The sequence below is a fragment of the Rhinatrema bivittatum genome, chromosome 1 (genome assembly GCF_901001135.1).
Source record: "Rhinatrema bivittatum chromosome 1, aRhiBiv1.1, whole genome shotgun sequence".
NCBI classification, from domain to species: domain Eukaryota; kingdom Metazoa; phylum Chordata; class Amphibia; order Gymnophiona; family Rhinatrematidae; genus Rhinatrema; species Rhinatrema bivittatum.
The window spans coordinates 470,621,861-470,636,163 of record NC_042615.1 but is presented as its reverse complement, the minus strand read 5'-3'; the positions used below and the strand labels follow the sequence as shown (position 1 = coordinate 470,636,163).

Sequence of the window (14,303 nt, the reverse complement as noted above, 5' to 3'; positions counted from 1 at the left end):
CTCTTGATCCCTGCCTGCTGCTCCAGCTCCAGCTTCCGTGATCTAAGTCCCAGCGGTTGGGCTCCTACGGGCTCCTCCCGGGGAAGTACCGGCTTCCAGGGTGAATCACCTAAGTCCCAGTGGCTGGACTCCTACGGGCTCCTCCCGGGGGAGTACCGGCTTCCAGGGTGAAGCTCACATCCAGCCCCTGCCTGGTATCCGCCTCCCGGCCTGTCACTCACCAGAGACTATAGAACACCTCTCCCCAGTCTCTCACAGTTCGGCCCAAGGGTCCACTAAACAGTCCACTCACAACAGTTGAATTTGTTGATATGCTGATATTTATAATGAGGTGTTTGTTATCGTTTTATGTTTGTTATTGTGTTTGTTACTGTGTTTTATGCTTTATGTTTCATACCCCCATTCTGGACCTTCAGAGGAAAGGGGCGGAATATAAATGTGAACAAATAAATATGAATAAATACAGCTTCTTTCCTCCTGCTCACCCAGTTGGCGGCTCCACCACCACCAGGCAACTTCCCCCCACAATCTGGCATGCCGATGAGCATTCGTGTAGCATTTTGGTTTCCATCGTGAAAGCATTATTTGTTGTAGCATCTCAGACGGTAAACAACCGAACCCCAAGCCTGAACCACAGTGCATGAATTTAATGGCTCTGTCGCATGCTAGTTCAGTAAAGGGTCAGATAAATTGGAAGGAGCTTGAATCCATCCTCCTTTAAGTTTTTTTTTTCACCTCCGTGTTCTGTTTGGTAGGAATTTCGAGGCTGCAGGGCTCACTTGCCATGGTTAACATTTTTGACCAGCTTCATGAAAAGTTTGAAAACATCTCTCTTTATCTATCTTCCTGCAAATGAGCAAAGTGTAAGCCTTGGGGGAAAAAACTGATTTTATTAATGCTCAGAGAGTCCGAAAGGATGGGAGAAAATAAAGTAGAGCAAAAAGCAAAGAAGAAATGTTGATGTTGCAGCTTCTTTTTATGACAGTTAAGCAGAAGTGAAGACTCAGGATAAATGGCGCTTTAAAACAAGCAAGAAAAAAAAAAAACACCAGCACATGAGTGATGACAGATTATTGTTACCAGAGATCTGCTCAGCGAAAGCATAAAATGAACTGTATTGCTCAACAAAGATACCCAAAAAAAAATGCATTTTTATTACCATGCATAACTTTGCATCAGATGCACCTGCACAGAGCATAGTCTCAGGAGTCATGATTCATTTTGTCACCTATGCCATAGGGACTGGAAAAAAAAGAAAACCCCACGGAAACAAAAGCTTAACATATTTTGAAGGAGAAGCTGGTAAAAATGAAAATGAATGCAAGGACAGGAGTGTAGACATCCGCAGTGAACCCTGTTCATTTTACTTGCACTGAGCTCTTTAGCAAAGCAAGAAACGCTGAGCAAGTTCTGCATTTCCGTTCATCCAGGAGCATAGTTAAAAGGGTTAATTTGGATGAGCACAAAAATGTACAAGGGGATGCACATAAAGGACAGAATTTGGATCGCAAAAAAGGTTAGGCTGCATTCAGAGGTTACAAAAGCATGCCCAAAATTAGCAGGAGGTTGGCGGGACAGGTCTGATGACACATATCAGAGCAAACATCACAAACAAGCCTGGCAAGAACTGTGACTGAAGGATGTAAGAAACCCATGCTGCAGTCACCCAGCAAGTAAAGTGGGAAACATCTTCCACCCTTTAGATTTTAATCAACAGACATTGATACTTTCTGCTTTTTGTTTTCTTCATGAGCTTTATTCAAATATTTATTTTATTTTAATGTATTATGTTATGGGTACTGTGATGGTTATTATATACCCTGGGAGAGGCTGAGGCAGGAAACCTGGGTAGAATCCTCAAAATACCAAGAAAACCCAAGTTAGGGGATGAGCTCTTTCTCTGAGAGGCACTGGGGGAGGGGGAGGATTGATGAACAGAGAGGGAGGGACTGCACAGCCTACACCTCAGCATGAGGGCGGGGACACCCAGGAGGACTGGGAGAAGCTAGGGTGGTCACCTGGTGATGGGGCTGGACAGGAACAGGAAGAAGGACAACTACGGGTAGCTGAAGACATGGAGGAGATGGAGGTGGACATGCCGGAGAGTCCAGAACCAGGGCCAATACCGATGGGGGTGGGAGAGGACTGGTGGAAACCCCCTCAAGGAGATGTGGCTTGCCAAACAGGTTAGAATCTGATAATAGGAAACTGCTGGTGGGTGGATGGAGCTGTAGTTGGGTAAGGTGCAGTATCTAAGTCTCCCATTACAAGCTACAGTGAGTGGTGGCAGTAAGGGCATGGTTTTCCTCAAACCAAGCCCGCAGACACTTGATTCGGTGCTTGGGCAGTGCTAGTGGTAGAAGCCATGAACTGTGCCTAGAGAAGCAAGGTTTAAACCTGTGACAGAAGCCATAAACTGTGCCTAGAGATGCAAGGTTTAACCAGTGACAGGAGTCATGAACTGTGCCTAGAGAAGCGAGGTTTAAACCAGTGACAGGAGTCATGAACTGTGCCTAGAAAAGCAAGGTTTAAACCAGTGACAGGAGCCATAAACTGTGCCTAGAGAAGTGAGGTTTAACCAGTGACAGGAGCCATAAACTGTGCCTAGAGAAGTGAGGTTTAAACCTGTGACAGGAGCCATAAACTGTGCCTAGAGAAGCGAGGTTTAAATCATTGACAGGAGCCATGAAGTGTACCTAGAGAAGCAAGGTTTAAACCTGTGACAGGAGCCATAAACTGTACCTAGAGAAGTGAGGTTTAACCAGTGACAGGAGCCATAAACTGTGCCTAGAGAAGTGAGGTTTAAACCAGTGACAGGAGCCATGAACTGTGCCTAGAGAAGCGAGGTTTAAAGCAGTGACAGGAGCCATGAACTGTGCCTAGAGAAGCAAGGTTTAAACCAGTGACAGGAGCCATGAACTGTGCCTAGAGAAGTGAGGTTTAAACCAGTGACAGGAGCCATGAACTGTGCCTAGAGAAGTGAGGTTTAAACCAGTGACAGGACCTAGGAACTGCCTAGAGAAGCGAGGTTTAAACCAGTGACAGGAGCCATGAACTGTACCTAGTGAAGCGAAGTTTAACCAGTGACAGGAGCCATGAACTGTGCCTAGAGAAGCGAGGTTTAACCAGTGACAGGAGCCATGAACTGTACCTAGAGAAGCGAGGTTTAAACCAGTGACAGGAGCCATGGACTGATCACTTGGCAGCCCAATTTATGAAGTATAGCTTGGCTGGTATAGAGAAGGCTGGGTCTAATTTGACAGGGCCTGTCAGGGACTGACAGGTGGTAGGGAAGCAAGGTGTTTACTCCTGGTTGTTGAGCTCTCTGCAGGATTAAAAGCATCTGCTTGAGCAGTGGCTGAGTTCTGAAGTGGTGATGCTACATAGAAGAGTTCTGCAGAGGGGAATTAGCCTACGAAGCATTGGCTGTGTTGGAGCATAGGATGACAGTACATATATTAATCTAGCAAGACATGTTATTGTTTAGGTTGTTATTTTACTAGGTGATTTTTAAAAGGATGTTTAATGAATTTATTTTATTGCTTATATTATTGTTTTAGATACTGAAGTATTATGTTTTATGAAATTATGCTGATAGTTGCCTTTGGGCATTATTGGAAAGACTGCCTAAAAATCCAAATACATACACACATACATACATAAAGCAGATTGATATTTAGAATTCCATGTATGGATTAAACTGTTACTGGCTCACTGATCTCCTGAAAAGCAGAAAGCATAAATGACAAAGTATTACAAAGGCTCCATGTTTATTCCTGGAAACTTCTCTTTAAAATCTTATTTTATTTATTTATTTATTTGTTTGTTTGTTTTTATATACCGACGTTCGTATGGTACATAACATCGGTTTACAATACATAGAATTCAGTTAGATAAGATGACAAAATACAGAAATATTAAATATTAAAAATATCTTTAAACATACTATTAAATATCCTAAAATACAAAAACATTTGAGTCATAAGAATATATATAAAATATCTAAAATGCAATCAAGTACTGTTAGCGTTCCTCGATGTTAAAGTTAAAAATAGCTAAATAAGTGTATCATTAATAAAATGAGTAAAGGTCATTTGTTTCCTGTGTTAAGAGAAGGCTTGCTGAAAGAGCCAGGTCTTAATGGCTTTTTTAAACATTTTGCTGTTAGATTCTAGTCTTAATTCTTGAGGTAATTGGTTCCATAGCAGAGGGCCTGCTATTGATATTGCTCTTTGTCTCACTGTATTCAGGTGTGCTATTTTGGGGGGAGGGATGGGATGGATCTTGTTAAGAATACTTTGCCCCAAACAGTGTCTGCTCTGTCTTGGTCACAGGGACCCTGGACTTGTGCTACTGCAGTGACATTGACTAATTTGGTTGACTCTTGCAACTGGGCAGATAAGAATATCTTTTGAATTGGTGGTGGTCTCCCTCCATCCTGGGCCTTCTTTCTGGCCAGAATTTAGGGCTCGGAATATGGACAGGCAAAAAAGGAGCAGAAGGGCATTATTTACAACTCACCTCAAACGCTAGGATTAATGGGCTGCTTTGAGAGTTGCTTGCCATTTCTTTGTGATACCTTGGAGTTTATATAGCACTTTCCTTGGAAGAAAATCCTACACATTGAGTCTGAGATATTAATAAGCATTACTGCCAGCATCAACAGTAATTGTTGCTAATAATGTATAAAAAAGATACTGGAAAGATTAGTGCCTGTAGCAGCTGTGAATGCAGCAAAGCAATCTTTAACAGCTTTAGTCATTATAATGTGGAAAGGAAGGCAGGGCAAGGTGGATTCCAATGTTTAAGAGCTAAAAATAGCGGAAGTATTTTGATTTCAAAGAAAAAGGGTTGTGCAAAGATGTGTGTGCAACTTTCCTTGCGTCAACACCGGTAAGATGTATAAAAATATGCTTAAATCAATATAAATATATTTTTACACTTCAGGGGAGACTATTTACAGTTAAAAATAAAATATTGCTTGCAAAAAGTTGGTGGAAGTAAACCTGCAAATAATTCCTCATACTTTATGAATCTAATTCTGAAATGAAGCAGATTTTCTAAATGGAAAAGCTTTAAAAATATGCTAAAATTTTAAGAACATGACATAAGATATGCCATAATGGGTCAGTCCAAGGGTCCATAAAGTGTAGCATCTTGTGTCCAATAGTGGCCAATCCAAGCCACAAGTACATGACAAGTACCCAAACATTAAATAGATCTCAAGCTACTATTCCTTATTGAATAATAGCAGTTTATGGATTTTTCCTCTAGAAACTTATCCAAACCTTTTTTAAACCCAGTTACACTAACTGCCATAACCACATCCTCTGCCAATGAATTCCAGAGCTTAACTATGCATTGAGTGAAAAAGAATTTTCTCTGATTTGTTTTAAACGAGCTACTTGCTAACTTCTTACAGCCATGTATAGGCTAATATCCCCACAATTCCTACACTTTTAAATATTTTAAAGCTGTAAAACATCTATAAAATGGAGAGTAATGCACTTAGGAGGAAGTGGTGTCTGCAGCAGAGGACTGGAAAGCTCATCGGCATACTTGTCTCAGCAGAGGACTTCAGAGGACACCACAAGCTGACTAGGCTCAAATTTCACAGCTCTCACATTGTTTCCAGCTGCAGAAACTGGAAGGCTCATTTGAATATTTTTCCTGGCAGCCCCAGCAGAGGACTTCACAAGCCATCTAAGTTTCATCTTTCACAGCACCCACATTCTTTCTAACACCAGAGGACCCAAAGACTTATTTCCATACTTTGCTCAGCAGTGGATACTAAAGAACACCAGAATATGTTTTAGGCTTTCATAGGCTGATGAAATAAAGGCGCGTAGAAAGCGGGCGCTGAACAGTTAGCGCCCACTCTCTTAATGCGCGCATGGTGCCCCAAAGGGGGGGGGGCGCCATGCAATATTTAAATTAGGGGGTCACGTTAGCAAGGATGCATCCTTGCTAACGCGAACCCAAAGACAGTGGGGTTGGGGAAGAAGAGTCAAGCTCACTTCAGGAGCGGGACAGAGACAGGAGATCTAACTTGTAACTGTTAAACAGCAGGAGGAGTGAACCAGAAATGAAACAGGTTCTCGGGGACTACCAAAAGGGAAAATCACCCCACCCCAAGACGTGCATTTCAAGCAGCTGCTCTTCAAGAGACTGGAAGAAAAGTCACTCAGCAATCGCCGAGAACTTTAAAGGAAACAGCAGCAACAAGAGCCAGGCTAAAACACATCTCCCTGCATATCTAATGCTAAAAGTGTAACTGTTCACGTGACTGCCGGATGCCGGCATCGGTTTTCGTGACCGGCATACGGCAGTCACATGAACAGTTACATTTCTAGCATTACTTCATGGAGTGCCCCCTACTCTTTCTATTATCCGAAAGAATGAATAACTGATTACATCTACCTGTTCAAGACCTCTCATGATTTTAAACACCTCTATCATATCCCCTCTCAGCCGTCTCTTCTCCAAGCTGAAAAGTCCTAACCTCTTCAGCCTTTCCTCATAGGGGAGCTGTTCCATTCCCCTTATCATTTTGGTTGCCCTTCTCTGTACCTTCTCCATCACAACTATATCTTTTTTGAGATGCGGCAACCAGAATTGTACACAGTATTCAAGGTGCGGTCTCACCATGGAGTGATACAGAGGCATTATGACATTTTCCGTTTTATTCATCATTCCCTTTCTAATAATTCCCAACATTCTGTTTGCTTTTTTGACTGCCGCAGCACACTGCACCGACGATTTCAATGTGTTATCCACTATGACGCCTAGATCTCTTTCTTGGGTGGTAGCTCCAAATATGGAACCTAACATTGTGTAACTATAGGATGGGTTATTTTTCCCTATATGCATCACCTTGAACTTATCCACATTAAATTTCATCTGCCATTTTGATGCCCAATTTTCCAGTCTCACAAGGTTTTCCTGCAATTTATCACAATCTGCTTGTGATATAACTACTCTGAACAATTTTGTAGCCTCTGCAAATTTGATTACCTCACTCGTCGTATTTCTTTCCAGATCATTTATAAATATATTGAAAAGTAAGGGTCCCAATACAGATCCCAGTTGATGAGAGTTTGTATGTGTGCACTTGGTACAAAGAGTTCCTAGCCCTCAGAGAATGAGGCTGATATCTGGAGGCTAGAGTGGCTGGGGTTTGGGCTGATGGGAGGCAGGCTGTGTTGTGGTTGGGGGGACTGGCAGGAATTGCAGACTGTACTGAGGCAGCTGGAGGGTGAGGGCAGGCTATGATTGGGCTGGGGCTGCAGGGACATAGGCAGGCTTTTCTGGGTCTGGGAGGGGAAGGCAATAAATCAGAGTCATCAATACATTTTCTTAGGTGGATGTGCTATGGAAGGAGGGGGAGGGCAAACTTTGATAGAGCTGAATAGTCTATACTGAGGCTAGGAGTGGGAGGACAGGCTGTGCTGAGGCTGGGGGAGGAGGGCAATTCTTAGGGCCTCCGGGGAATTTCTACTGTGTCAGCTAGTATACATATAGATAAAGATATATACACAAAAGTCAACTATATTTTTGAGAAATTCTAAATACATTTTTGTATAGAGTCTAGACTACAAGAGAAACTGTCAAAACTGCCATCATATATAAATTGTATGGCTGCAATACTAGGAGTCTTTTTTGTGACAAAGAAAATCTTTCAGCAATAAATGATCACGTTTTCTAGGTCTACGGAACCTGTGTCCAAAAGAACATTAAGGTTAATGCAGCAGTAATGCGCATCTTTAACATGCACTAACTTTATGTTAACTTTAACACACTTTGGTGTTGAACTCTTTATTTATAAACACTTGAGATTCTGCTTTTTTCCAAGCTTGTCTTAAGGCAGATTACTATCAAAATTAGTGTTAAACTCCTACAGGTCCTGAATGTAATCCACTTTGAAGCGCTGAAAAAAAGTGTGAAAAGCGGAATATAAATCTAAATAAATAAAAAATAAATAAATAAATCTATTACAATAGTTCACAGTTTACAATCAACATAGGGAACACAAAGGAAGGCTTGAAAAGATATGATTGGAGGTACAAGGGGATTAAATTGGTCATTTGGGCTAGTAGAAGGAATGGTAGCAGTATGAGTTCATCAGATGGATTACGGAGTCAGAATAAATGGAAGATACAATAGTGCAGTAGTAATGGGAGGGCAGAAACCTAGTGCTATGGAAGAGAGAGTCACTAGATAAATAAAAATGGCCAGTAGTGGAAAAGGATGGTCTCATGATTAAGTTCCAGAAGGAGATAAGGGAGTTTACTGTCATTTTCACAGTTTTATCACAGTTGAACAGTGGAATTTAGATGAAGGCCTGGCTGAATAGCCTTGACTCTTTTCCTGAGCTGAGGTAGGAAATTTCTTGGTGCAAGGATAGTGGTATCTTGTTCCATAGTTTAGGAGCAAAGCAACTGAATGGATGAAGTCTAGTGCAGGTTAATTGGGCATGCTAATGTTAATGTGAACTGTATTTGGAATGCCATCAATGGTATTTTCACTCAGATGTCTCTTTTTTTTTCTTTTTCGAGTTCAGTCTCTCTCTAGAGAAGTCAAAGGCAATCAAAGAACTATTTCTTCCGTGCAACAAAGTTCAGTTTCAGTGGTACAAGATTTGGGAAACTCTTTGGTTAAGAAAACTTTCAAGTTTAAGGTTGAAGTGCTTGCAAATACTTTGAGATATAAGAATCTTCATCTTAATTTCCCCAAGGAGAAACTTCTAACTCCTGTTGAAATGTTTAAAAAGTATCTCTTGGAGACTTTGAAAATACCAGAGAATTTAATTCCATCAAAAATGTATTACATGGCACCTTTTGTAAAAAAAATTAGATGGGGGTTGAAGTTCCTGGGATACAATCTTCTTTAGCCTTTTTGAATTTGACTGCTATCCTTGAGAAATCAAGTGAAGAAGAAATAATATCTTCTACTTTGTTAGTTTTTTGGCAGACTCAGACTGAGTTTCTATCTCTTGAGGTTATACTTTCGTAAGAGGAATGCTTTATTTCACAATTTAAAAGTTCCCATGTTCCTGGATATATCCAGAGTTACTCAGCTCAAGAGGAAGCAATTTCTTAGGTTAAGAACTGGAGTTCAACAAATTGGTGGTATATTTTGGTTAAATTTTCCTTGAAAGTGTGTTATAAAATTAGCTACTTTGAGATATGTATTTTATGATCCTATGCATTTGACTCAGTTTATTACTGAAAAACAGGCACTCAATGGGGTGGGATTGACATCATCATCACTGGAATCCTCCATACCTGCCCTATAATCTCTGTGGTTCTCGTTAATATTTTAAGAGGTGCATAATTGCTTTACCTTTAATTGCTATATCTTTTTATTTATTTATTTATTTATTTATTTGAAGAGTTTTATATACCGTTATTCGGAAAGCCATCATAACGGTTTACAAAGAGAATGGCACTTTGCTCCTTCCCTTTCTTTTTGTGAACTTGAGCAATATCTATTTTTCTTGGTTATTGCTTTTGTAATTTTATTTCTCCTGGTTGTATGCTTTTCCTGAATATTTACTTTTATGAATTTACAAATTACAATCAATCTAATAAATAAATAATGAGTTACATTCTATGCGAATTTATGCAAGGTAGCTCATTGATATTCAAATAAAGTTCATGCAAATCATATTAACTAATACAATTTGGGTTAATCTGCAGAAAAACCTAAATTTCATCTCCCTGAGGAAGGCTGGTGCCATTCCATATGGCTGAGCTGTGGTGCAGGAGGCAGGAGCGCTTTCCTGCCTCCTTCAACATCTTCTGAGGGGAGGCAGGATGATGTGGTGGTTTCATTCAGCCCAGGAAGGCCTTATTTCAATGTCTTATGAGGGGAGAAGGGGGTTGGCCAGCAGGGGTGGAATATTGTGGTCCACAGCACAGCTGTTTGGAACAGGATGGGCTGCAGGGGCCATAACCCTAACAAACTTTCCACTGCCAATGACAAGCTAAAACATCTTTCTGCTGAGAAGAGAAACCTCATGGGTGGCAGCTGGGTTGGCACATTACTTCCTCTCCATGTCTCCTCCCCCCACCTCCACAGGTAGCTACTATCACTGCTGCCCCTGTCCTCATCACCTCACTCACCCTCCATGTTCAAAAAGAGGAGGAGGATCGTGGCTTTGCAGTGCTTTGGGCTGCTTCCTCCTTCTCGGCTGCCAGTTAGGGTTGCCAATTGGCTCCAGATTTTCAAGACAGGTTGATCCAGTCCTGGTTTTACCCCATTGCTTACAGGGATTTATTTTGATTTCCCTATTGCATTCCCTAAGAAAATCAAGACTATAAGTACTTGTCACACATACAATTTTAGCTATATCAGGTTGAAGGATGGAGTAAACCACAGTTGGACTTAGTTGGCCAGTACTGCTTTATAGGGAACCCTCTCTAGTGTTTCCCTTTCTTCCAGGTGCATTAACTCTCCGATCATAACGTAAGAGATTGTTCCTTTCATTTTCTTTCCTGTGTATACTGGTGTATGCTCTGTTAAATAATCAAAATGTCTAGGTATGCTATTTGCTAGCTGTGATAATTGATGGTAAACTTTAAACAGGAATCGAGAGAATTTATCCACGCAAAGAATTCAAGGAAATCAGACTCAGAGCCATCCCATATAATAAGTACATCATCTATGTACTTCTTCCAGCAGATGATATGCTGCTGCCATTGAAAATTCTGGATAAATGCAAGCTCAAAAGATGCCACGAAAATATTTGCGACATCCGGTGCCATTGCGGCACCTATTGCCGTGCCCCGAATTTGGAGGAAAAAATTCCCCTCAAACATGAAATAGTTTTTATTGAGAGCTAGTGAATGTAAATCCACAATATATTGAGAGGGTATGTGCTGCGGGAGAGGACAAGTTTCCAGCACTTCAAATACCGCCTTAGCTGATTGGTCCTGCGGAATCACCATGTAAAGCGATTCTATATCCATCGTCACTAGCAAACTGCATTTGGGTATTTCGAGTGTATCTAAGTATTGCAAAATACTAGAACTGTCTTTGACATGTGATGGTGCTTTTGAGATAAAGGGCTGTAATATTTTATTTAAGAAAATTGATACCGGCTCTAATACTGAATCATTTGCAGATACGATCGGATGCCCCGGAGGATTCTCTAATGTTTTGTGTATTTTTGGGACGATATGGAGAACTGGTGGCTAGGGTGTTTTTTAATCAGAAATTCTTTTTCAGCATTAGTAAGGTATCCTTGCTCGTGGCCCATCTCCACTAATTTCTCAACTTCGAGTAAGGTCTCCTGCGTGGGATCTTCTATGAGAGGCTTGTAGAAACTGGTGTTCTGTACCTGACAGAGAACTTCCTACCGGTAATATTCACTGCTCATGACCACCACAGCACCGCCTTTCAGGCCGATACAGTACAGTGCGCTCCGGCGGAGTGCACTGTTATCCCGCGTTTGGATGCGCATTTTCGACGCGCTAGCTTTACCCCTTATTCAGTAAGGGGTAATACCACATCGAAAATGCGCGTCCAACCCCCCCGAAATTAATAGCGCCCGCAACATGCAAATGCATGTTGATGGCCCTATTAGTTATCCCGTGCGATTCACTAAGTAAAATGTGCAGCCAAGCCGCACATTTTACTTTCAGAAATTAGCGCCTACCCAAGGTAGGCATTAATTTCTGCCAGCTCTGGGAAAGTGCACAGAAAAGCAGTAAAAACTGCTTTTCTGTGCACCCTCCGACTTAATATCATGGCGATATTACCGTAAGTTGGAGGTCCAAAAAGTTAAAAATAATTTAAAATTTAAAAAAAAAATGTAAAATCGGCCCGTGGCTCGCGAGTTGAAAACCGGACGCTCAATTTTGCCAGCGTCCGGTTTCCAAACCCGTGGCTGTCAGCGGGTTTGAGAACCGACGCCGGCAAAATTGAGCGTCAGCTGTCAAACCCACTGACAGCCGCTGCTCCTGTCCAAAAAGAGGCGCTAAGGATGCGCTAGTGTCCCTAGCGCCTCTTTTTGCCACGGGCCCTAATTTGAATAATTTTATTTACTGAATTGTGCGCACAGGAGAGTGGACTGTGTGCGAGCTGGGAGAGCAGGCGCTCGCCCGCTCTCCCGTGATTTTTACTGTTGCGGCCTGAAAATCAGATCTTTTCTGTAACTGGGTAAGTGCCAATTTTTCTGCCAAAGACATATTGGAAAAAATGTGGGTTTTTTTGTGTGTTCAAGTTTTTCCACATCTCAGATGTGGAAAGTATTAATTGCAGGGTCCCCTTGGATGGGAGGGTTCCAATTAGATTTGGGTCTAACTATTTAAGCATCGGGAGAGACTGGTGGACACCTAGACAGAAATATTTTCCTCTGGTTCAGTAGGAGGTTTCTCCAGAGGCGTGAGAACGCAGTAAAATACTTGTGGATTAGTAAGTATGTCATCTAAGCGAGTATAAAAAGCGAAATCCCAGAAACATGGTTGTGACAATGATTTTGTTTTTTAGAAAAACGACAAGATAAGAAAGGAGAATAATCCCATGACATATGAGAAATTCCTGAAATAGTGGAATATGAATCCGATACCAGAGAGGTTCCTGAAGCTGCTGGAATGCGAAGCATGATCATGCCAACAAATCTAAAAATAATTTTGAATACGGAACTGAGTCTGGACCAATGATTAAAGATGACCCCTTTAGCAGTTTAAAAATGCAGTAGTAATGCCCGTATACCGTGGGGTGTTATGAATGTCCATTAAATTTTGATGTAAAACGGGGGGAAGGATTTATATTAAAAAGTTGGGACTCCGGTTAAATTAAGAATTGATTTAAACTTAGAGAAAACTAAATGTTGACGTCATGTTAAATACCTAATTTATGATACCATGAATGAAGTCTGTCTACCAGTAAGACTGAGTTCTCACAACAATTGTATTGCCACGTATGGAAAAGGATGCCATTTCTTCAAAGTCCATTGTGTAATGCAATAGTATTTGAAATACAGAGCTCTATTTGCATTTTTTCCAGACCTTAAAAAATAAGAGATGGAGGCCCGGACTTAGGAAACATGTGAGGTGGAAATATGTTTGATGTCCAATTTGATGTTGTCTGAGTCTTTTTTTTTTTGCCATGTAAAAGGAATCTCCACATGGTGCTTAGGCACAATAACAAAATGCAGTCACTTGGCTAATACAATAATTATAGCAATTTCAAGATTCTTCTGGAACTGCGCTGGCCTTTGATTAGCAGCAAATTAATTTTGAGGTTTTGCTGTGCTGTAAATTTAAGGAGAGAAAAACTAGGAAACATGAACTTAAAAGCCTGCACATGGAGCTTTGCAAATGGAATTATGCCAAACTGTGCTGCCCTACAACAGAGATGAGGAGTAGCCTAGCAGTTAAAGTAGCATCCTGCAAACCAGGGAAGCCAGCATTCAAATCCTGTTGCTGTTCCTTGTGACCTTGAGTAAGTCACTTTCCCCGCCATATCCTTAGGAACAAATGCCTGAATGTAATCCACTTTGAAGTATTTTTAAAAATAAAAGATGACGCACTGGTAGAAAAAGTAGCTCTGTGGCATTATAATAATCACTAATCCATTCAACAATCACGAATGGCATATAATGCTCCAATATTTGTTAGCATGCATAACTAATAACTTCTATTTTGGGGGGGGGTAACATTTTTGATTTCTCAAGGCTTGGAGCTCAGTGGAGTCTTTGAGCTGCCAGTAGTGTCGACTTCCTTCTATTGTCAAGTGCTACCATGTTTTCTGCAGTCAGAAACTGACATGCTGCCGAAACTATCAGCAGAAGATAGCAGTTTTAAAACAGAAACCCTAATATTAATTCATACAGTTAAAATATTCTTCCCTCAGGGGGATTCTACTCTGATGGTGAATTGAGTATCCTGAAGGCAGAGCTCTGACTCGCCTGCACAAAAGCAGAGGTGAGGGGTTTTTCCTCCAGAGTCCTCACTTTCACAATGTGTCAGTCCAGAGAAGCTTGTGGAGATGAATTATCAGGAAGCTCCAGGCTGGGCAACGGAGCAGCCATTTGTGTCTGTGAGACCTTGTTAAGCCCTGAAAAACACTCATCGCCTCCAATACCCAGACCTGAGGCTCTGGACACAACAGCCACAACAGAAGATAGCTGAGCCAATGTGTAGTCTGGAGGAGACTCTTTGGGTACCCTTTCAGTGTTACAGCTCACAGGGACAGTAACTTTCAAACTGGCACATGGGCATACATTTGCTCACATATATCAGCCTGCGCCCAGGGCCACGGCCATTTTTAAACATATGCGCGCATGCTATAAAATA

The 14,303-nt window shown here is 41.4% G+C and overlaps 1 long non-coding RNA gene across 1 annotated transcript; it reads left to right on the top strand.

Annotated features, from left to right (window-relative positions):
- The first annotated feature begins 2,020 nt into the window (after positions 1 to 2,020).
- On the top strand, positions 2,021 to 12,987 carry LOC115081144. Its single transcript, XR_003853737.1, has 2 exons — positions 2,021 to 2,186; positions 12,493 to 12,987. It is a non-coding gene; the product is annotated as an uncharacterized LOC115081144 (long non-coding RNA).
- Positions 12,988 to 14,303: the final 1,316 nt, after the last annotated feature.